Below are 24,777 nucleotides of genomic sequence, written 5' to 3' on the forward strand. Positions count from 1 at the left end.
TTTAAGAGACACTTGGAAAGGTCCATGGATGGGAAAGGTTTAGAGGGATATGGGCCAAACGCAGGCGTGGGACTAGCTCAGGTAGGCAGAATGGACGAGTTGGGCCAAAGGGCCTGTTTCTGTAATTATTACTCTCTGACTTGGAGAAAATAGAGTTCAACTTCAAATGTATTGTCATGGGCAAACATACCCAGAGCAGAAATGACATGAACATCAGCTTACTGCAGCAGCACAGTGAAGCATCAATTAACATAAACTGTGCATAACTTACACAACAAAATAAACAGAACGACATTACTGTATCTCTTCCCCAGGGTCGGAATGTCTCATACTAGAGGGCATGCATTGAAGGTGAGAGGGGGAAAATTCAAAGGAGATGTGCGGGCATATTTTTTTTACACAAAGAGTGGTGGGTGCCTGGAATGTGCTGCCAGGGGTGGTGGTGGAGGCAGATATGATCGAGGGGTTTAAGGGGCTCTTAGATTGGCATATGGATGTGCAGAGAATGGAGGGAGATGGACTATGTGCAGGCAGAAAAGATTAGTTTAGTTAGGTGTTTAATTAACAGAGCAACATTGTGGGCTGAAGAGCCTGACCCTGTGCTGTACTGTTCTGTGTTCTATATTCAAGTGCAAGTTGAAGGCAATATAAGAGCTGGATGGACTTCTGCAAATGGAGGGAATCCAGGGATTTGGGGATGGATTCAATGATTCAGAAACAGCTTTTTCCCCTCAGCCATCTGACTCAGCACGTCACAGAATCCAGCCTCCCCTCCATGGACTCTGTCTACAGTTCCTGCTGCCTCGATAAAACAACCAGCATAATCAAATACCCCTCCCAGCCCAGTCATTCTCTCTTCTCCTCTCTCCCATCGGGTAAAAGATACAAAAGCCTGAGAGCACGGACCACCAGGCTCAGGCACAGCTTCTATCCTGCTGTTATAAGACTATTGAATGGTTCCCCAGTACAATAAGGTGGACTCTTGACCTCACAATCTACCTCATTATAGCCTTGTACCTTATTGTCTGCCTGCACTGCTCTTTCTCTGCAACTGTGACATTTTATTCTGCATTCTGTTACTACCTCAATGCACTGATATCAGAGTTTATTGTCAGATGCACAAATCCATGTGTGCACAGGTGCAGTGAAAAATTTACTTGCAGCAGCATCACAAGCACACAGCATCAGAGACACAACATTCACAAGAAAAAACATAAATTAAACATAAATTATACACATTTTACATTACAAAAAAATCACAATTAGAACAAAAAAACAAAGTCCACTTTAGTGATGAAATGGCTTGTCTGGATGGCATGTAGAACAAAGTTTCTCACTGTACCTCGGAACATGTGACAACGATAAACCAATTTCCCAATTTTCCATCAGATTTCGGACCGTCCCCGGACACCACCTCCTTATTCCTCTGTTTTCCACTATTTTTGTAATTTAAACCAACTTTAATCCTTTGCGCTGCTCTGCTTCCAGCGCAAACAACAAACTTCACGCAGCTTCAGTCACTGATAATAAACCCGCATCTGATTCCGAGCAGGAAAGTGGCGCCGAGGCAGTGGATCGGCCAGGATACTGGGGAATGGGGTAGCAGCGGCCCGAAGGGCCGAATGTCCTCCCGCTGTCCCACGTGACCGACGTGATGACGTCAGGCCGTCGGAGGGAGATGGACGCCGGCCATGTCGGGGCCGGAGGGGAGAACCGAGGCGCCGCTGGCGACCGAACCGGTGGTTTTGTGTTACCTCAGACCCGGTCCCCCGGGCGGACGGGGGGAGGTTCGGCCCCACCCTCCGGGCAGGCGGCGAGGCGAAGGCGGCGGCGGCGAGGTGCGGGGCAGCGGGGCAGCGGGCGGCCGCGCCGGGGCTTGGAGGTCCTCCCGCAGCGCCCCCCGGTGTCCGGGCGGACTGGTCGGGTGTCTCCCCTCTGGGAGGTCCTCCCGCAGCGCCCCCCGGTGTCCGGGCGGACTGGTCGGGTGTCTCCCCTCTGGGAGGTCCTCCCGCAGCGCCCCCCGGTGTCCGGGCGGACTGGTCGGGTGTCCCCCACCTCTGGGAGGTCCTCCCGCAGCGCCCCCCGGTGTCCGGGATGACTGGGTGAACCAGGGACAGATCCTTGGCGAGAGCACACATGGAGTCGTACAGCACGGAAAGAGACCGTTCGGCCCAACACGTCCATGCTAACCAGGGTGCCCGCCTGAGCTGATCCCATCGGCCACATCCCTCTGAACCTTTCCCATCCATGTACCTGTCCAAGTGTCTTAAACGCTGTAATTGTACCCGTCTCTACCACTTACGCTGGCAGCTTGTTCTAAATACTCACCCCTCTCTGGGTAAAGAAGTTGCATCTCACGTCCCCTTTAAATCTTCCTCTCTCACCTTACACCTGTGCCCTCTAGTTTTAGACTCCCCCACCCTGGGGAAAAGACTATGAACATCCACCTTATCTACGCCCCTCATGGTTTTATAAACCTCAGTCAGGTCACCCCTCAGCCCCCTTCGCTCCGGGGAAAACAGTCCCAGACTATCCGGTCTCTCCTCATAACTCAAGCCCTCCTGTCGCATTAACATCCTCGTGAATCTTGCCTGCCCCCTCTCCAGCTCAATGACACCCTTCCTGGAGCTGGGTGACCAGAATCGCGCACGACACTCCATATGTGGCCTACCCAACAATTTGTACAACTTCAACAAGAGTCAGAATCAGGTTAATTATCACTGACTTATGTGTCATGAAATTTGTTGTTCTGTAGCAGCAGTACAGCACAAAGACATAAATTTACTGTAAAGTCGAAATGTCTAATACCAGATGGCATGCATCTAAGGTGAGAGGGGATTAGTTCAAAGGAGATGGGCGGGCAGGTCTTTTTCCACAGTGAGGGGTGGGTGCCTGGAATGTGCTGCCAGGGGTGGTGCTGGAGGCAGATACGATAGAGATGTTTCAGAGGATGTGAGACAGACACATGGATGTGCAGGGAATTGAGGGATAGGGATATTGTGCAGGCAGAAGGGATTAGTTTAGTTGGGCATTTACTTACCAGTTTAATCAGTTTGGCACAACATCGTGGGCCAAAGGGCCTGTTCCTGTGCTGTACTGTGACATCCCAACTCTCGTACTCACTGCCCTGACTGATGAAGGCAAGCATGCTATGTACCTCCTTCAGCACCCTGTCACCATTTTCAGGCAACTAGGTACTTGTATCCCAAAGCCCTGCTGTTGATTAACACTCCCTAGGGCCCTGCCACTCACGGTGTATGTCCTGACCTGGTTTAACCTCTCAAAATGCATCATTTCACACTTGTCTGAGTTAAATTCCATCGGCCATTTCCTTGCCCACTTTCCCAGATGATCTGGACCCTGTGGTAACCTGAACCTTTTTCACTGTCCATCACACCACCAATTTTGTTGTCACCTGCGAAGTTACTAATCACGTCACCTGCATTCCCTTGCAAACCATTAATGCAGATCAGAAACAGCAGGGGACCAGGCATCAATCCCTGCGACACATCACTGGTCACAGGCCTCCAGTCTGAATAACAACCCTCCACTCCCACCCTCTGCCTGCTACCACCAAGCCAGCTTTTGTGTGTGAGGTTTTAGTCTTCTTACTTCAGAAAGGACATACAGTAAACATCCAAAAACCTTCCATCCTCGGCACTTTGTTGGTGGCGGTGTGGCAGATTTTCTGGGCTGTTAATCCTGGTCAATAGCCGACACACTTCGTTTATTTCCCTTTATCTCCCTGTTACGCAGCAGGACAATGAATTTTTCAGTAACATGGGTGCGTTTAAAAGCTGCAGGTCATTGAGTTTGAAGGGAGCAGGAAACAGAATCCAGTGAGATCCAACTTGCATGTCCCATTTTGTCAAAAGCAGCTGAAACATTCCAGCAATCTGACCTTAGCCTTGGCTGCAAACCAAACCTTTGCTGATCCTGACCTCCTATGGGTGAAACCCCAGCCCCACACCTGGCTCTTGCTCCGGCCTCCCCCATCCCCTCTGATGAGATTGGATCGAACATGCTTTCATTCACTGGAGCCTCAGGGAAAATGGAGAGGATCCCAGTGAAACTCATAGAGGTCTGACAGGTCGAGGCAGGCTCAATGAGGGAGGGTTTTTCCCTAGGCCCCTTCACCTGGAACTCCTCAGGCTACAGGGTAAGAAATGCAGAACACAGTGAGCCAGTGAGCTGTCGAGGCCAAGTTGCTGAATATATATGAGAAGGAGATGGGTAGAGGTGTCAGAATGTGGTGCTGAGGCTGTCAGGCAGATCACCGTCTGGGGACCAAGTGGCCAAACCTGCTTTTGTATCAGTTGACCCAGTTGTTCGGGGAGAGAGCTGTGGTGTTCCTACTTGCTCTTGTCAGTGTCTGACTCCAGATCCCGATGTGCGTGACCCTTAACTCCTCCGTTCTCGGACGGTTTGGGATGGGAAGAAACCCCAGCATTGCCAACCTTGTCTGAACCCCCTGAACGAAGAAAGGGTAGGCGAGAGAGAAAAAGAATTGAGTGCGTGGTCAAAAGCTTGGCCAGAGGTGTAGAAGGTTATGGACCAAGCTGTGGTAACCGCGACTTAATGCAGATGGTACTTGAGGGTCAGTATGGATACAGTGGGCCGAAGAGCCTGTTTCTGGTTTGTGTGAATGGGTGGTGGAGGGTTAGCACAGACTCAGTGGGCCGAAGGGCCTGTTTCCACGCTGAGTCTTTCCCTGAGTCTGATGACCTGACGAACAGGCCGAGATACTAGGGGAGGAATGGGGTCACAGAGAGAGGATACAGCACAGAAACAGGCCCTTCAGCCCATCCTACACATTCTGGCCATCAACCAGCCATCTACTCCGATCCTGCAGGAGTCCCATCTTGTTATATTCACAGATTCCCCCTCACCCACATACCGGGAGGGGGATGTGTGGATTTACAGCAGCCGTAACCCACCAACCCCTCACGTCGTTGGGACATGGGAGGGAACTGGAGCCCCCGGGGGAAACCCATGGGGTCACAGGGAGAAGGTGCAAACTCCACACAGGCAGCGCCGGAGGTCGGGATCGAACCCGGGTCTCTGGGGCCGGGAGACAGCAGCTCTACCCGCTGCGCCACTGGGGCCGTTCCTGACCCGAGTGGACGACTAAACAGCAGCTTAAAAGTCTGCTTGCTGCTTGGTTCGTACCTGCTGGGCAAGTTCCACCCCTCCGTCGATGGGGTCTGACCCTGACGGCATTGGCTGCATCTGTCCCAAAACACCCGCACTTACTGTGTGCAGGTCTGGTCACCACACTGCAGGCAGGATGTGATTGAACTGGAGGAGGGGCAGAAAAGATTCACCAGGATGTTACCGGGACTGCAGGGCTGGAGCGAGAAGGAGCTGGATAGTTTGGGACTGTTTTGCCTGGAGTGAAGGAGGCTGAAGGGTGACCTCATGGAGGTTTATAAAACCATGAGGGGTGTAGATGAGGTGAATGGTCTCAGTCCTTTCCCCAGGGTGGGGGAGTCTAAAACCAGAGGGCACAGGTTTAAGGTGAGAGGGGAAAGATTTAAAGGGGTCCTGAGGGGCAGGGTTTTCACCCAGAGGGTGGTGGGTGTGTGGAACGAGCTGCCAGAGGAAGTGGTAGAGGCGGGGACAATTATAATGTTTGAAGGACATTTGGACAGGTCCACGGATAGGAAAGGTTCAGAGTGATATGGGCCAGATGCAGGCAGGTGGGACTAGGTTAGATAGGCACCTTGGTCAGCATGGACCAGTTGGGCCCAAGGGCCTGTTTCCCTACTGTATAACTCTTACATGACTAAAATATCACTTCACGATTAAATTCGCGGCTGGCGCCTCTGGTTTCCTGACTGCCCCAGTCCCCTACTCTGGAATCATCCCCAGCTCTGGCCCCTCTGGTTTCCTGACCGCCCCAGTCCCCTACTCTGGAATCATCCCCAGCTCTGGCGCCTCTGGTTTCCTGACCGCCCCAGTCCCCTACTCTGGAATCATCCCCAGCTCTGGCCCCTCTGGTTTCCTGACCGCCCCAGTCCCCTACTCTGGAATCATCCCCAGCTCTGGCCCCTCTGGTTTCCTGACCGCCCCAGTCCCCTACTCTGGAATCATCCCCAGCTCTGGCTCCTCTGCCTCCCCGCCTCACTCTGCCTGCCTTTGGTTTTCTTTCCCATCTGGCCTCCCTGGAGCACTTTGGCTCGTTTTTCCATGTGACTTGTCCGAGCAGAGTGGTTGAACAAAAGGCTGTTTGAGCACCACATGATCTAAAGTGGGGGCACGTTATAAGTGAAAGGCAGAACCAAACATAACTGAGCAAACAGTGTTTCTCGTCTTACATCAGATTCCTCAAAAAGCTGTCAGTGCCCTGAGGGTTTATTGAACAGGCAGACATTAACTCCCGAGCGTTTTTAGTGATTCTATCACCTTGTTTGTCCAGTAAGTGATCAGATCTCATTCCTCTCCCAGCTGACAGGCTGGCCCAGGCAGGTAGTTAGAGTGACATGTTTGTGATATATATATATCAATGACTTGGGTGAAAATGTAGATGGGTGGATTAGCAAGTCTGCAAAGATCAGTCGAGTTGTGGACAACGCCGAGGGCTGTGAAAGGACACAGCTGGATGCAGTCCAGTTGCAGATATGGGCAGAGAAGTGGCAGATGGAGTGTAATCTGAGCAAGTGTGAGGTGTTGCACTATGCGAGGTCAGATGTCGGGGGAAAGTACACAGTGAATGGCAGCACACTGAAAATGCTTCTTGTTGCTGACGTTTGTTCAGTCAAGGTCGTTAATAAGTGGGATCCCAATCCTGGCCTCCTGGGGGAGCCTCTCTACCACACCTTGAAGTGGGACTAACCATGGCCATGCACACCACCTCATCTTCTTCACTGACACCAGATCAACTGGGCCGTCTTTGCTGTCTCCTTTCTGCACCTTAACCTGCCCCATCACTGCGTTGCCACAGCCCTGTTAATTCCAGGAGCTTTTATTTTGTTCTCTCCCTACTCCGCAGTACTGTGTAACACTGGCCTTGGAATTGCGGACTGGAACACAGAACAGTACGGCACAGGAACAGGCCCTTCGGCCCACCATGTCTGTGCCGACCATAATGCCGATCTAACTCATCCTATCTGCCCAGACATGGTCTGTGCCCCTCCAGTCCTGGCCTGTTCATGTGTCTGTCTAAATGCTCTGAAACACCTGCTTCCACCACTACCCCTAGCAGCTGTGCTGGGCATCAACTGCTCTCTGTGTAAAAGAAATAACATCTCGTCAATCTCCATTAAGCTTGCCCCCCTCACCTTAAGGCTATGCCCTCTGGTATTTGGCATTTTCTGTTGCTGTTTCAAAGTATTTTATGCACGTTTCCCAATTCCGAATTTTGCTGCATTCACACCCAACTATGTGGGTACAGGGGCTTGCTGGGTTACGGAAAACCTGACTTATGGAAATCTGACTTTACGCAAATTCTCCCATCTAACTTTAAAGCAGATTGGTCAGCGTCTGAGGAAAGAGAAACGCTCCCCGCCGTTGAGGACATCTTTAAAGTCAATTGTCACACACACAAGTAGATGTGTGCACAGGTGCAATGAAAAACTTCCTTGCAGCAGCATCACAGGCACACAGCATCAGATAAGCAGCATTCACAGAAAAAAACATAAATTATACACAATTTTTACAAGAAGGAACACAATTAGAATGAAGAAGAACAAAGTCCAAAGTGGTCCCAGTGTTGCTGAACTGAAGTAGTGATTCGGGTTGTGCTGGTAGGTTCAAGAACCACATGGTTGAAGGGAAGCAGCTGTTCTTCAGCCTGGTGGTGAGGGATCTTGAGGCAGTACCTCAAGAAGGCGGCATTCATCACTAAGGACCCTCACCACCCGGGACATGCCCTCTTCCCGTTACTACCATCGGGGAAGAGGTACAGGAGCCTGAAGACCCACACTCAACAATTCAGGAATAGCTTCTCCCCCTCCACCATCAGATTTCTGAACGGTCCGTGAACCCATGAACTCTCCCTTGTTATTCCTTCTGTTTTGCATTATTTATTTATCTTTGCAACTTATAGTGACTTTACATCTTTGCACTGTACTGCTGCCACAGAACAACAAATTTCACGTCATCTGCATCAGTGATAGTAAATCTGATTCTGAACTCAATGTTTTGTCAGGATCGCAGACTCAAAATGTTGACTGTTCCTCTCTTCCCAGATGCTGCCTGACCTGCTGAGATTTTTAAAGCACTTTCTGTTTCTGCTTCGGATTTTGAGCATCTGCCATTTTCTTTTCAATTTTCATTTGAAGTGGGTCGCTCTGTTTGTTTGCAGATGCCGTATGATCCTCTCCAGGGTCCATCTACACCGCTGTGACTGTCAGTGCTCCTGCTCCTTCGTCACAAGGTTTGTTAACGCCACAGTTTGTAGCATCATCACCGGCAGGTAAAGCTGTTGCAATTGGCACCCGGTGTATTTCCCTGAAAGAGAAGTGCTTACTTCTTGTTATGACCAAGGCCATTCGGCCCATCATGTTCATGGCAGCAGAGTAATCCCTCCAGTCCCATCCCACTTATAACCCTCCAACCATCTCTCTTACGTATACCCAACAACACTGAGGAATAATCTAGCCTGTGGGACGATTGACCAGTTTCTGTAAGAGTTGACCTTGGAAGTGGGAGACGTTGTTAAGTTTGTGAATCACAGAGAGATGCAGCATGAACACAGACCCTTTGGCCCACTGAGTCCATGCCGACCCTCGGCCACTCATTGACACCAATCCTGTTTCATTCTCCCCACATCCACAACAACTCCACCCAGATTCGACCCGTCACCTACACACTGCGGCGATTTGCGGAGGTCAGTTAACCTGCACGTCGTTGGGATGTGGGAGGGGAGGAAACCGGAGCACCCGGGGGAAACCCAGATGTTCGCAGGGAGAACGTGCAACACAGACATACACAGAGACACACACACACGTGCACACACACACACACACACGCGCGCACAAACACATACACACACACACAGACACGCAGACACAGACACATAGACATACACACAGACACACACATACAGACACACGTGTACACACAGACACACACACACACACACACACACACACACACACACGCGCGCACAAACACATACACACACACACAGACACGCAGACACAGACACATAGACATACACACAGACACACACATACAGACACACGTGTACACACAGACACACACACACACACACACACACACACACACATAGAAACACAGACACGGACACACATAGACACAGACACACACAATCAGGAGCTCCTTCTAAGTCCCACAAGTTCACTGTTACTGGATTTAATTAATTGGCCAAAACGTGAAAGATCAGGGTGCAGAGAAAACACAACCTTTCCACACACCGAAAGGCAAGTTAATGTGGGACCTTCTGTGCAGAAATCGGTAGGTGGGGGGCAGCAAGGATTTCAGACACAAGAGACTGCAGATGCTGGAGTGTGAAGCAACACACGAGATGCTGGAGGAACTCAGTGGGTCGGGCAGCATCTGTGGAGGGAAGTGGACAGTCGAGGCCGAGACCCTTCACCTGGACTGGAAGACAGAGGGGAGATAGTGTAAAGGGGTGGAGGGAGGGGGTGGGGCAAGGGCTGGCAGGTGATAGGTGGATCCAGGTGAGGAGGGAGTGATGGGCAGCTGGAAGAGCAGGGAGTGGGAATTGTGACAGAGGCTGTTGGGGGGTTGGGGGTGGTGGGGATGTGATAGGTGGAGGTGACAAAGGGCTGCAGATAGTGGGACAGCCCCTCATGTCCCCCTGGGCCGTCTACAACCCGATGGCACTAACATTGAATTCTCCAGCTTCTGGTCACCTGCTCCCCCTCTGTCCCTTCTCTCTCCTCCTGATCTACCCAGTTCCTCCTACACCCACCCGAGCCCCCCATCAACCTGTCTCTTTCCCCTCTTCCACTGACTCCCATCTGCCCATCACCCACACACCCTTCCCACTGGGTGTCCTCCCCCCACTGTTCCCATCTGCCCTCCCTACCTCCCTCCCCTGATTCCACACTCCACCGACCCGACCATCTGCAGCCCCTTGTCACCTCCCCCTCCCACCCCCCCCCGAGCCTCTGTCGCTATTCCCACCCTTCCCTCCCCCATCTGCCCCTCACCCCTCCTCACCTGGACCCACCTGTCACCTCCCCACCCCTTCATCCTCACCCCCTTCACACTGACCATCTCCCTTCTCCTCTTCCCGTCCGGATGAAGGGTCTCGGTCCGAAACCTCGACTGTCCACTCCCCTCCACAGATGCTGCCCGACCCACTGAGTTCCTCCAGCATCTTGTGTGTTGAACGAGGAACTTATTGAAGAGAAATTACAGCAAAAGGGTAAAGCATTTGCGTCCTCCTCAACTCCTTACGTTAGTGGGTTCTGGGCTGTCATCACCCTCTTCAGTGATTTACTTTACTCATTTCTCCTCTCATCCTTAATGCAATGATTGTGCCCTAATTTTTGACCCCTCTGTCCTCTCCATTTATACTATCCAGACCCTCTTAAATTTATGCTCCCTGATTTAGTGTCCCACATCCCCCCTCTGTTCTCTCGAAACAAGCTCAGCCTCTGCAGTGTAGCTACAAACTGAGGCGATGCCTCAAGAAGGCGGGATCCATCACTGAGGACCCTCACCTCCCGGAACATGCCCCCTTCTCATTAATGCCATCGGGGAGGAGGTACAGGAGCCTGAAGACCCACACTCAGCGATTGAGGAACAGCTTCTTCCCCTCCGCCATCAGACTTCTGAACGGTCAATGAACACTACCTAGTTATTCCTTTTCGTTTTGAACTAATTATTTGTTTTGTAATTTATCGTAATTTCCTGTCTTTGCACTGTACTGCTGCCTCAAGACAACAAATTTCACGACATCCAAGTCAGGATCTGATTCTGGAGTCCTCAGCCGTGCCTCATCCTCCTCCTGCTGACTTCCCTGTTGACCCTCCATCTCATTCCTTCTGCCTGTGTGTTTAAAAAAAGCCTTCAATGGTCCCTTTCCATTTGTTTCCTGGTATTTCCTTCCTTGGGGATTTTTTCTGCGCTCTGTGTGTTCTGTTTGTTTGAGTCCTGCAGCACAAACCTGATGATTATCACCGGTTTCCTGTTTCAGGAGTGACCAGGGGATGACCCGGTTCACAGAAACCACTGTGGGATTGTGCATTCCCGGTGCAGAGGAAGCTCACCGCCTGGATCTGGCTGCACGAGGTAAAGGTTCACGTTTAGTTCTGGGGATGAGGCCCGTTTGTTTCTTCATTGTTGTCTAACTTTTTAAAATTGCAGTCACAGACCTGCACAGCACAGACCACAGGCCCTTCGGCCCAAATCATCCATGCTGACCAAGGTGCCTATGTAAGGTAGTCCCATTTGGCCCATATCCGCCTAAAACTTTCCTATCCATGGACCTGTCCAAAGGTCTTTTAAATGTTGTAATGTACCCACCTCCAGCACTTCCTCTGACGGCTCATTCTATATACCCGCCACCCTCTGGGTGAAAAATTGCCCCTCAAGTTCCCTTTAAACCACACCTTAAACCTCTGCCCTCTAGCTTTAGAGGGCATAGGTTCGAGGTGAACTCCAAGGTGAGGTCACAGTCTTTCCCTGTACCCTGGGGAAAAGACTGTCACCATCCACCTTATCCATGCCCCTCATAATTTTATAAACCTCTATATGGTCACCCCTCAGCCTCCTTCACTCCAGGGAAATGAGTCCCGGCCTGTCCAGCCTCTCCTTATAACCCAAGCCCTCCAGTCCCGTGAACGTCCTCTGCCTTTTCTGCCCCCTGGGCAGCTTTCACATCCTTCCCACAGTGTGGTGACCAGAACTGCATACAATATTCTGTTATCACACAGGGTAGCCTGGTCAACTGGTTAAAAATGCTCTTTGAAATTCCACCTTGTGTAGAGGCTTTGGAGAAAGTGCAGAAGAGGTTCACCTGGATGCTGCCTGGATTCGAGGGCATATGCTTTGAGAGGTTATATAGACTTGGGTTGTTTTCTCTAGAGCGGCGGAGGCTGAGGGGAGACCTGATGGAGGTTTATAAAATTATGAGAGGCAGAGATAGAGTAGACAGTCAGAATCTTTTTACCCGGGGTCGAAATGTCAAATACCGGAGGGCGCGTATTTAAGGTGAGAGGGGGAGATGTGTGGGGCAAGTTTTTTACACAGGGAGTAGTGGGTACCTGGAATGTGCTGCCAGGGGTGGGGGTGGAGGCAGATACAATAGAGGGGTTCAAGAGGCTTTTAGACACATGAATGTGCAGAGAAGGGAGGGAGACGGACCGTGTGCAGGCAGAAGGGATGTAGTTCAACTCGGCATCATGTTCGGCACAGACACGGTGGGATGAAGGGCCTGTTCCTGTCCTGGACTGTGACGTGCTCCTTTCCCGCAGCACAGAGGCGCAGTCGGCGGAGCTGCTTCCTCGCAGTTCCTGAGACCTGGGTTCACTCCGGATCCCCACTACTGTCTGCGTGGAGTTTGCACGTTCTCCCGCTTACCCCCAACACACCCCCGTTTCCTCCCACATCCAGCTGGTAGTTTAATCGGGCTGTGGGGTTGACCAGCAGAGACCCAAGGGGCCGAAATGGACTCCTTCTCTGCCGTGTCGGAACATGGAGATTCCTTGGCTGTGCCAAACTTCTTTGCAGTTCTGCAGTATTTTCTTCCTGTTCAATTTTAGGACAAAGTTCAACATTGGGTTCCAAGTCCACAGCTCTCTGAAAGTGGCTGCACAGGTTGATAGGGTGGCAAAGAAGGTATACGGCATGCTTGCCTTCATCAGTCGGGACATTGAGTATTAAAGTCAGGAGGCCCTGTTGCAGCTGCATAAGTCATGCTGCAGCTGGATAAAACTTTGGTCAGACTGCACTTGGAGTATTGTGTGCAGTTCTGGTCGCCCCGTTACAGGAAGGGTGTGGAGGCTTTGGAAAGGGCGCAGAAGAGGTTCACCAGGACGCTGCCTAGATTGGAGGACATGAGCTATATGGAGAGGTCAGACAAACGTGGGTTGTTTTCTCTGAAGCGGAGGAGGCTGAGGGGAGACCTGATAGAGGTTTGAGAGTATGAGAGGCATAGATAGGACAGACGTTAAGAATCTTTTTCCCGGGGGGATACAAGGGGGCATAGTCATCGTCATAGAGCATGAAGCAGCCCAACTCGTCCATGCCAGACAAGGTTCCCACCTCAGCCACTCCCATTTGCCCATGTGTGGCCCATATCCATCTATCCAATCCCTATTCTTATCCACTGTCTTTTCAATGTCATTATCATACCCGCCTGTACCACTCCCTGTGGCAGCTTGTTGCATACACCAACCACCTTCTGCGTGAAAAATTTGCCCCTCAGATCCCTTTTAAATCCTTCCCCTCTCACCTTAAACCCTTTGCCCTCGGGTTCTTGGTTCCCCTTCCCTGGGAAAAAGACTGTGTACATTCACCCAATCTGTGCACCCCATGATTGTGTGCACCTCTGTAAGGTCACCCCTCAGTTTCCTACATTCCAAGGAATAAAGTCCTAGCCTGCCCAAACACCCCATATAACACAGGCCCTCGAGTCCTGGCAACATCCTCATCAGGTGAGAGGCGGAAAAGCTTAAAGGGTATGTTCCAGGCAAGTTTTTGTTTTCAGACAGTGGTGGGTGCCTGGAGCGGGCTGCCAGAGGAGGTGGTGGAGGCAGGGAGGATAGCAACACTTAAGAGGCGTTTAGACTGTCACATGAACAGGAAGAAGATACAGCAGCAGAATTAGGCCACTCGGCCCATCGAGTCAGCTCCGTCATTCAGTCATGGCTGATTTTTTTTCCAACCCCCTTCTCCTGTGACCCTTAACCCTGCCCCCTCACCAATCAGGAGCCTATCAATCTCTGCCTTACACACACTCAATGACTTGGCCTCCACAGCCGTCTGTGGCAACGAATCCCATAGATTCACTGCCTTCTGGCTGAAGAAATTCCTCCTCATCTCAGTTGTAAAGGGACGTCCCTCTATTCTGACACTGTGCCCTCAGATCCTGGACTCTCCCACTGATGGAAACATCCTCTCCACATCCGCTCTATCCAAGTCTTTCAGTATCTGGGAGGTTTCAATGAGATCCCCCGTCATCCTTCTAAGCTCCATTGAGTACAGGCCCAGAGCCATCAAATGCTCCTCATACATTAAGCCTTTCATTCCCAGGATCATAGTTGTGAACCTCCTGTGAGCCCTCTCCAGGACCAGGACATCCTTCCTTAGATACGGGGCCCAAAACTGCTCTCAATATTCCAAATGCAGTCTGACCAACACCTTATAAAGCCTCAGCTTTACATCCTTGCATTTGTGTCCCAGTCCTGGCAGGATATGGACCATGTGCAGACAGATTGGATCAGTTAGATTGGCTTCATGGTCACCACAGACATGGTGGGCCGAATGGCCTGTTTCTGGGCTGTTCTGCTGTGTGTTTCTGATTTACCAGATTGAATCCAGGATGACGGGTTTGTCAGCTGAGGAGAGATTAAACAAGCGAGGCTGTTACTGTCTGGCATGTACAGTGAGAGGTGATCTAATTGAGAGTTACAAAATTCTTCAGGGGTTACCCAGTGTAGATGTGGGAAAGGTGTTTGCCCTGCGGATGGGCATTTGGGACAGAGATGGGGAGAGACTTCTTCTCCCAGAGGGGGTGGAGTCTGTGGAATCCTCTGCCCAAGCCAGCTGAGGAGGATCGGACACTGAGTGTATTCAAGGCATTTGAAAATGAAGCAGGATCAGTGTAAATGGGTGGTTGATGTTGATAAAGGACCTGTTTCTGTGCTGTGTCTACAGAGGGGAACATTGTCCTTGGCAGTGTATTAGCCCGTGACTCAGTGTTGTTTAAATTTCCATTTGTACGTTGGGTCACAGAAGATGATTTGTCCTGTCAGCGTGAGGTTTCAGTAACAGCTGCACCAAACTGCGGATGTTTTTATCGGCAGGGGTAAAAACAGGAAGAGGGTTGCCAATCCTTGTGAAATGGCCCTGCAAGCGGCAGTCCATCCTGCAGAAAGGGGCAGGTGGAGGAGCAAGAGGGGCCCCTTTAACTGCGCCCTGGTTATTGTACATGTGTGCACAGGTGCAATGAAAAACTTACTTGCAGCAGCATCACAGGCACACAGCATCAGATAAGCAGCATTCACAAGAAAACCATAAATTAAGCATAAATTATACACAATTTTTACGGGAAAGAACACATTAGAACAAAAAATAACAAAGTCCATTTTCGTGCAAGGTGATCAAGGTGTTGCTGTACTGAGGCAGTGATCAGGGTTGTGCCGGTCGGTTCAAGAACCGAATGGTTGAAGGGAAGTCGCTGTTCCTGAACCTGGTGGTGTGGGGACTTCAGGCTTCTGTACCTCCTGCCCGGTGGGAGCTGCGAGAGAAGAGGGCACGTCCTGGATGGTGGGGATCTTTGATGACGGACGTAGCCTTCCTGAGGCCGCGCCTCCTGTAGATACTCCCGATGGTGGGGAGGGAAGTGCCTGTGGTATTGAGCTCAGTCCATGACTCTCTGCAGCTTCTTGCATTCCTGCACCATTCGAATTGCCATCCCAGACCGTGATGCAACCAGTCAGGACACTTCCAACGGGACATCTGCAGAAGTTTGTCAGAGTGTTCGGTGAGCTTTCTTTGCTTGCTGACAGCAATTAGCACAGTCAGAGGAAGGCAATGAGGTCAGGTGAGGCTCCCCCTTCCCTCCCCTTCTCCTGATCAGGCTTCAAGCGTGCTGCGTGTCAACAGCAGGACTTGAATTTATTGACGTTGTAAATTACTGCACCAAACTCCTTTGGAGCTTGTGCACTTTCACCCATAGCCCCATATCTTCCAATGGCTGTCCCGGGGAAGTCGGAGGGGAGAAAGGTGATAGTACTGACAGGAGAAGTACTGACAGCTGCTCCACAGTGCAGTCACAGAGAGATACAGCACGAAAGCAGGCCCTTCGGCCCACTGAGTCTGTGCTAACCATCAACCACCCATCTGCACCGATCCCATACCATTCTCCCCACCAACTCCCCCCAGATTCTGCCCCTTACCCACATACCGGGGGTGACAATTTACAGTGGCTAATTAACCCACCAACCCCAGGAAGTAGGAGAGAACCGGAACCCCCCCCCCCCCCCCCCACCGGGGGGTAACAGGGAGAACGTCGCTGGAGGTCAGGATCGAACCCTGATCTCTGGGGCTGGGAGGCAGCAGTTCTCCCCATGGTGCCAACTTGAATTTCAATGATCCCTTTTAAATTAAATGCCTTATCATCCCATTATACTGGGTTAAGATTTTCGAGGAAACGTACACAGGTTCGCGATCTGACCAGATATAAAATTAAACATCTAAGTCGGGCAAAATCCAGCAAACTTGCCCCCCAAAGCCTGCTCTACCCAAGGCTTACCTGACGTAACTTCAACACCATGATCCCCCCAGTGACCTTTCACCCCTTTGCCTCTCAAGAATTTGTCTATTACAGAACCATAGAAAAATACAGCGCAATGCAGGCCCTTCGGCCCATCATGTTGTGCCGACCTTCTAACCACACCCAAGACTATCTAACCCCTTCTTCCCACATATCCCTCTATTTTAAATTCCTCCATATGCCTATCTAACAATCTCTCGAACTTGACCAATGTATCAGCCTCCACCACCACCCCAGGCAGCGCATTCCATGCACCAACCACTCTCTGGGTGAAAAACCTCCCTCTGACATCTCCCTTGAACTTCCCTGCCCCCCCGTTACCTTAAAGCCATGCCTTCTTGTATTAAGACCATAAGATGTAGGAGCAGAATTAGGCCATTCAGCCCATCGAGTCTACTCTGCCATTCAATCATGGCTGATTTTTTTCTCAACCCCATTCTGCTGCCTTCTCCCCACAACCCTTAATTCCCCTCACCAATCAGGAACCTGTCTATCTCTGCCTTAAATACACCCAATGATGGCCTCCACAGCACTCTGTGACAACGAGTTCCACAGATTCACCACCCTCTGGCTGAAGAAATTCCTCCTCATTACTGTTCTAAAGGGACGTCCCTTTATTCTGAGGCTGTGCCCTCGGATCCTGGACACTCCCACTGATGGACACATCCTTTCCACGTCTGCTCTATCCAGGCCTTTCAGTATCCGGGAGGTTTTGATGAGAACCTCCCTCATCCTTCTGAACTCCATCGAGTACAGGCCCAGAGTCATCAAACGCCCCTCGAATGTCAAGCCTTTGATTCCTGGGATTGTTCTTGTGAACCTCCTCTGGACCCCCTCTCAGACCAGCACATCCTTCCTCAGATACAGTGCCCAAAATTGCTCATGATATTCCAAATGTGGTCTGACCAACACAGAGCCTCAGCAGTACATCCCTGCTATTCTGAGAAGACTCTGCTTCCAACGCCCTTTGCAGGACAGAGCTCCAAAGGCTCACTGCCCTTTGAGAGAAACAAGTTTTGCCCCGTCTCTTTTAGTGAGCAACCCTTTATGTTTCAAAAGTGATCCCCCTCGTTCTGCATTCCCCCGTGAGTGGTGGTCTGATCAGTGAGCTAGCAGACGGCATGAAAATTGGAGGAGTTGTAGATCGTGAAGAAGGTTTTCCAAGGATGAATTGGGGCATCACTCAGCTGGAGAGTTGGGTACAGCGGTGGCAGATGGAGTTTTATCAAGACAAGGGTAAAATGATGCACTTTGGAATGTCTAATGCTGGCAGGATCTACAGAGTAAATGGCAGGGACCTCGGGAGTGTTGAAATACAGAGAGACCTGGGGGTGCAAGGTCACAGTTCCATGAAAATAGCAGCACAGGTGGATAGGGTAGTGAAGGAGGCACTTGGTGCACTTGCTTTCATAGGCTGAGAAGCTGAGTCTGAGACTTGGGGCGTCATGTTACAGCTGAACAAAACATTGGTCAGACTGCACTGGGAGTATCGTGCGCAGTTCTGGTCACCACACTGCGGGAAGGATGTGGTAGCAATTGAGAGAGTGCAGAAGAGATTCACCAGGATCTTGCCTGGAATGGAGGGCTGTGGTTATAAGGAGAGATTGGATCGGCTGGGTTTGTTCCCACTGGAACGTAGGACACTGAGTGACTATCAGGGTTTATAAGATGATGAGGAACATTGGTTAGAGAGGGTGGAGACAACAGAGACGGCAGATGCTGGAAACTGGAGCAACATACAACCTGCTGGAGTGGTCGGCCAGCATCTGTGGGAGGTACGGGTGGGGGGGGGGGGGGTCAACATCAGAGGTCCACCTACCACCGGGGGGGTGGGGGGGGGTTAACATCAGAGGTCCACCTACCACCCGGGGGGTGGGGGGGTGGGGGTGAGCATCAGAGGTCCACCTACCACCCGGAGGGTGGGGGGGTGGGGGTCAACATCAGAGGTCCACCTACCACCCGGGGGGTGGGGGGGTGGGGGTCAACATCAGAGGTCCACCTACCACCCGGGGGGTGGGGGTCAACATCAGAGATCTACCTACCACCTCATCCATGCCGACCGTGGTTCCTGTCTCCTCGAACCCCATCTTGTCTGCCTCAGGCCCCTATCCCTTCACTCTGTTCCGGTCCACCTACCTTTCCAAATGCCCCTTAAACGCTGTAGTTGTACCCGCCTCTACCACCTCCTCTGGCAGCTCGTTCCACTTGCCACCACCCTCTGCATGAAAAACTTGCCCCTCAGGTCACCTTTAAATCTTTCCCCTCCCATCTTAAACCTCTGCCCTTCAGTTTTAGACTCCCCTGCCCTGGGGAAAAGACGATCTGTGCCCCTCATGATTTTATAAACCTCCATGTGGTCGCCCCTCAGCCTCCTTCGCTCCAGAGTCCCTGGTCTTTGTCACTCCCACAAAGGTTAGGAGCAGATGTTCTGCTTTGGATCTCTTTCGACAGAGGCAGTAGCTGGATTGAATGCATCAGACCATCCCCTTTGTGGCAGCAAGGAATTCCGTCTATGTTACCTTTGGAAATCAGGCAATATTTACCCTTGAGACAGAGTGAGCAAATATTGGCTCAGGCAAACCCTGAGCCACCCTAACAATTCCTCTTGATAGCGACTGGTTGGATGGAGCGTCCATGTGTCGTTCTTCATCACAGTCCCAACAACCCCTGGGCATGGTGGTGCAGGGTTCCTGGCCCCAGAGACCCGGGTTTGATCCCATCCTCCACCGCTGTGTGTGTGTGTGTGTGTGTGTGTGTGTGTGTGTGTGTGTGTGTGTGTGTGTGTGTGTGTGTGTGTGTGTGTGTGTGTGTGTGTGTGTGTGTGGAGTTCGCATGTTTTCCCTATGACCACGTGGGTTTCCCCCAGGTGCTCTGGTTCCCTCCCACATCCCAGCGACTTGCGGGGTCGGTGGGTTAATCAGCCCCCAATGTGATCTTATAGAGGTGTATAAAATCATGAAGGGCACAGATTTTATCTGTGGAGGGGTGTGAGGAGGATGGAAGGGGATCGACGTGAAGGGGTGGATGAGGGTCAGCACGGACTCGCTGGGCCGAAGGGCCTGTTCCCCTGCTGGGTAACACTCTGCCGCACCACCTGGTAAAACAACCTGCCAGCCTCATGAATTTGCAGTGGAGAAGGTTTAAAAATAGAATGTGGGTTGCTGTATTAATAGATAAATCCATGGCTGGCGTGGAATGTTTCCCACTCCAGGGCAGTGCCCTTGGCTGTGATGTCCCTCCCTTCTCCATGCGGGTGTTCTCCCGGAACGTCTGGCGTTGATTATTTGGCAACAAGCAGACCTTTCAGTTGGCAGAAGAAATGCAGAAATCACTAGCAGTTGGTGAGCAAGGCTGGGGGGGTGGGGGTGGTGGTAAACCGGCTGTGGATCTTTCAGTGACGGTCGATAACAGAGGGTTATGTCCTGAGACTGAGAACACAGAGCACAGGAACAGGCCCTTCGGCCCACAGTGTTGTGCCTAACTAAATCAACTGATAAGTGAGTGCCAAACTAAACGAGGTCCAACTTCTGGGTGAAAAAGTTGACCCTCACCCTCAAGTTCCTATTAAATTTTTCCCCTCTCACCTTAAACCTATGCCCTCCAGTTCTTGATTCCCCAACCCTGGGAAAAATACTGAGTGCGTTCACCCTATCTGTGCCCCTCATGGTTTTATACACCTCCATAAGATCACCCCTCAGTCTCCCGCGCTCCTAGGAACAAAGTCCCAGCCTGTCCAACCTCTCCCTATAACCCAAGTCCTGGCAACATCCTTGCAAAACTTTTCTGCACTCTTTCCAGTTTAATAACATCATTCCTATCACAGGGCGACCAAAACTGAGCACAATACTCCGAGTGCGGCTTCACCAGCATCCTTATAAGATGAGAAATCCAAGCACAGATGTAACCCTTCTGATTCTTGACTGTACATATTGACAGTGGCCACTAAATAAGAATCCTCCGCACTCTTAAATTACCCTACAGTGTTGCAGCTGGATTTGAACAGAGAGCTATTTAAACGAGAAATATGAGCCGGGCTCAAACACCACCCCTCCCCTCCCCTCCAGTGTCAAATGCCCTGCAGTTTGTTGGCAAGGTTCAGTTCAACAAAGCTCTGACCATCTGGCTTCGATCAGTCTGTGTTTATAGTGTGAGCCATGCTGGAACAGTGCATAATGTTAATTCTGTTGGAATTTCACTGCATTAAGAGCTGTGTTCTTTTGAAAACAGGAGATAGAACATGGAACAGTGCAGCACAGGAACAGGCCCTCTGGCTCACCATGTTGTGCCAAAACAACTAAATTAGTCATCAAGTGCCCAGCTAAACTAATCCCTTCCACCTACACAAGGTCGATGTTCCTCCATTTCCTGCAGCTTCTTGTCCTTATCTTGGGAATGTATTGGATCTTACTGCAGCAGAAGTGCGATAATCTGCTGTCCAACAATTTGAGTGCCCGGGGTGGTGTTTGCCGTACTCCCTGTCTAGTTGTAGAGCAGAGAACCGTACAGCACAGGAACAGGCCCTTCGGCCCACGATGTCTGTGCCAAACACGATGCCGAATTAAATTAAATCCTTTCTGCCTGCACACGATCCACATCCCTCCAGTCCCAGCACATTGATGTGTCTGTCTAGCAGCTGCTTAAACCCCTCTTTCATATCTGCCTCCACCCCCACCCCTGGCAGCTCATTCCAGGCACCCACCACTCTCTGTGGGAAAAAAACTTGCCCCCACACATCTCCTTTAAACTTTCCCCTCTCACCTTAAATGCATGACCTCTGGTAATCGACATTTCAACCCTGAGAAATTGATTCGGACTGTCTACCCTATCTATGCCTCTAATAATTTTATAAACTTCTGTCAGTTGTTTTGGCTCTGGTTCACGAGCACTCGTCTACTTACCTGGGAACTGGTTCCCTCCCTCCCTCCCACTCACTGGGACCTGATTCCCTCCCTCCCTCCCTCCCATGCGCCAGACCACCCGGTTCCCTCCCTCCGTCCCACTCACTGGGAACCCGATTCCCTCCCTCCCTCCCACTCACTGGGACCCCGGTTCCCTTCCTCCCACTCACTGGGACCCCAATTCCCGGGTTGCTCTTAAACTCACAGTTCTGTTGGCCTTAATCCCTTGAAACTGACCTGGTTCTGCTCCCTGTAAACTAAGCTGGTTCACTGAAAAATCTATTATTCTGCCAAGTAACATCTGAAAAAATAGTATCTTAAAAATGTGTTTTGTAAAATACCTTCCAATAATCCAGAAATCGGTTTGTCCGATACCACCAGTGAGTGTCACAAGTGTTTCAGCTTAACAGAGTTTTATTCCAATGTCTGGTGCAGTTCCCACCAGCAATAAGCGAGGTGTTGAGAATTGTTGATGTTTTGCAGGTACCTGGGCCTTTCACACCACAGGGTTGGTCCGTGACCAGAATGTGCTGTGGATTTTCTTCGGGGAAAGAGCATCATCAGTCAAGCTTCAGATTTAATTATTACCTAAAATGTTGTTAATTGCTTTGCTTTACAGCCAACTGACCAGACCCATGTGTTTGCAGAGCTGTAGATTCCAACTGGTCCCAACTCCCGTGATGTCACTGTTACTGAAAGCCAAGGAAAGTCGTTCAACTTCAACCGCCGACTGTGGTCCATCTCTTCCCTCTGTCAGCGGTTCCCAGGTAGGAATCTGCACACCTCATCTGATAAATGTGTTTTATCTCTGGGGGGCCAATTTCCCCAGTGTTCATTCGGCCCTGTCTAGCATGTCCTCATACTAGCCCTGAAGCTGCCTCTTTTGTCCCCATCCCCAGAGAACTTACCATCTCCCACCCATCAATGGTTCCTTGGTGCATCCTCCCCTGCCTTCCACATCTCCTGCCAACGCTCAGCCCGCAGAACATGTCAAGGAAGCTTCCCTTCTCTGGCCCTTCCCAAATCCTTGCCCACCTCCCCGTGGCTTCCTCCTGAAGCTCTCCTAACATCGCTGAAACAGCTCCGAGTCGTGGACCGGGAAGCTAATGTTGTTCCTTTATTTAAGTCACCTCTCTTGGGTGTTCAGTCTGGTTCCGTTCAAACTACAAGCGTGGAGAGAGGCCTCTGCGATTCCCGGCCCTATGATGGAGAAGGTAATAAAAGTAGTTCTATAAAACTCTGGTTAGACCACACTTGGTCGCCTCATTATAGGAAGGATGTGGAAGCGTTGGAAAGGGTGCAGAGGAGATTTACCAGGATGCTGCCTGGTTTAGAGAGTATGGATTATGAGGAGAGACTAAGGGAGCTAGGGCTTTACTCTTTGGAGGATGAGAGGAGACATGATGGAGGTGTACAAAATATTGAGAGGAATAGATAGAGTAGACAGCTAGCGCCTCTTTCCAAGGGCACCAATGCTCAATACAAGAGGGCGTGGCTTTAAAGTAATGGGTGGAAAGTTCAAGGTGATATCAGAGGAAGGTTTTTTTACCCAGAGGGTGGTTGGTGCATGGAATGCGCTGCCTGGGGCAGTGGTGGAGGCAGGTACGTTGGTCAAATTCAAGAGATTACTGGATAAGCATATGGAGGAATTTAAAATGAGGGATATGTGGGAGGAAGTGGTGAGATAGTCTTCGGCGAGGTTTAAAGGTCAGCACAACATTGTGGGCCGAATGGCCTGTATTGTGCTGTACTGTTCTATGTTCTATTTTCTTTATTTCACATTGTTAGCTCTCGGGGGAATGTTGGTTGTAGTATTGCCCATCCTCGAAGATACAGTCATACACACAGAAACAGGCCCTTCAGTCCAACTCATCCATGCTGACCAAGAGGTCTATCTGAGCTACTCCCATTTGCCCGCGTTTGGCCCATATCCCTCGAAACCTTTCCTATCCGTGTACCTGTCCAAAATCGTTCTAAACATTGTCATTCTACCTGCCTCTGCAGCTTCCCCTGGCAGCTCATTCCACACACCCACCACCCTCTGTGTGAAAAACTTGCCCCTCAGGTCCCCTTTGAATCTTTCCCCTCTCACCTTAAACCTGTGCCCTCCAGTTTTGTACTCCCCTACCCTGGGAAAATGTCTGTGACCACCCACCTTATCTATGCCCCTAATGATTTTGTAAACCTCCATAAGGTCACCCCTCAGCCTCCTCAACTCAAGGGAAAATAGTCCCAGCCTATCCAGGCTCTCCTTACAACTCAAGCCCTCCACTCCCCGTAGCATCCTCAAACCTTTTTACAGCACCTTTTCCCTGCACCCTTTCCAGCTTAATGATACCCTTACTGTAGCTGCGCAACCAGAACTGCACACAACATTCCCAAGTACGGTCTCACCAATGTCTTGTACAGTTGTGATATCACGTTCCAATGCCGATACTCAATGCCCTGACTGATGAAGACCAGCCTGCCAAGCGCCTTCTTCACCACCCCCTCTACCTGTGTCGATATTACGTAAAGGCTAGCCAATTGGCCCATCGAGTCTATGCCATCAACTGCATTCACTTCCCTGGAACCTATTCCTCTTTCATCCTCACAGCCCCCAATTCCCCTTTCACCCACCGAAGGCATAATTTAAAATAACCTATCAACACAAGCATCGCTGGAATGTGGGAGGAAACCGGAGCCCTGGGGGGGACCCTGGCAATCACAGGGAGAACATGCAAATTTCGCACACAGACAGTCTCCACTGCCTCCCAGCTTCAGTGACCTGAGTTTGATCCCGACCTCCCGTCTCTGGAGCTGGGAGGCAGAAAATCTACTGCTGCGCCAGTGTTCGGGTACATTACACCTTACCGTAATGTTGTGCTTCTTTGCAGAAAGTTGAGGATCCGTCTGATTTAACCTACATGGTAGGTGTCTGCTTGCTTCATTCATTCCAGATTCCCTGTTCTGGAACCCCTTTAAATACATTTCCTGTTTTATTTCCAAAGGCTCCACAGTTCATGAACCAATTGGTTTATGAACATTCAGAGGTAAGTTACCGTTTGCAAAGCGTGCTCGGATTTACATCCAGCATGGAAGGTTGGGGGTGACTCTCTGACTCGCTGCTGATGCTTAAATCTCACACTGAGGTCGGAGCAGATCTTCCTGATGTTCACCATAAGCCTTGTTCAAAAATCATCAGTGCGGAGGAGGGATGTTGATCTTCCGAAGTGCTGAATCGTGATTCCACTGCGCCTTGGCCGCGACCCGGTAGCCCGAGTATTGTCTGATTACCCTGTTCCTCGGCTCATCGGGGCTGTACGGCGCTAATCCTGGCGTGTTCAGAGCTTGGATGGCCTGCTCCCTACTGTCTGAGGCGACAGAACAGATGCATGCAGAGAACATGAGTAATGTACTGCAGTCTTACAGAGGACCTGTCCCCACCGGTATTGTACCCCA

The 24,777-nt window shown here is 50.8% G+C and overlaps 2 long non-coding RNA genes across 2 annotated transcripts in view; one reads left to right on the top strand and one right to left on the bottom strand.

Annotated features, from left to right (window-relative positions):
• The window catches only part of LOC127587214 (uncharacterized), a 24,821-nt gene extending 22,897 nt beyond the window's left edge, over positions 1 to 1,924 (bottom strand). The window contains exon 1 of the long non-coding RNA XR_007958755.1: positions 1,755 to 1,924. This is a non-coding gene — a long non-coding RNA (uncharacterized LOC127587214). The remainder of the gene's footprint in view (positions 1 to 1,754) is intronic.
• LOC127587215 (uncharacterized) lies at positions 1,692 to 23,734 on the top strand. Its single transcript, XR_007958756.1, has 4 exons — positions 1,692 to 1,838; positions 8,306 to 8,377; positions 11,135 to 11,229; positions 21,956 to 23,734. It is a non-coding gene; the product is annotated as an uncharacterized LOC127587215 (long non-coding RNA).
• The last annotated feature ends 1,043 nt before the right edge of the window (positions 23,735 to 24,777 follow it).

This window comes from Pristis pectinata, chromosome 39 (assembly GCF_009764475.1).
Source record: "Pristis pectinata isolate sPriPec2 chromosome 39, sPriPec2.1.pri, whole genome shotgun sequence".
In the NCBI taxonomy this organism is placed as follows: Eukaryota; Metazoa; Chordata; class Chondrichthyes; order Rhinopristiformes; family Pristidae; genus Pristis; species Pristis pectinata.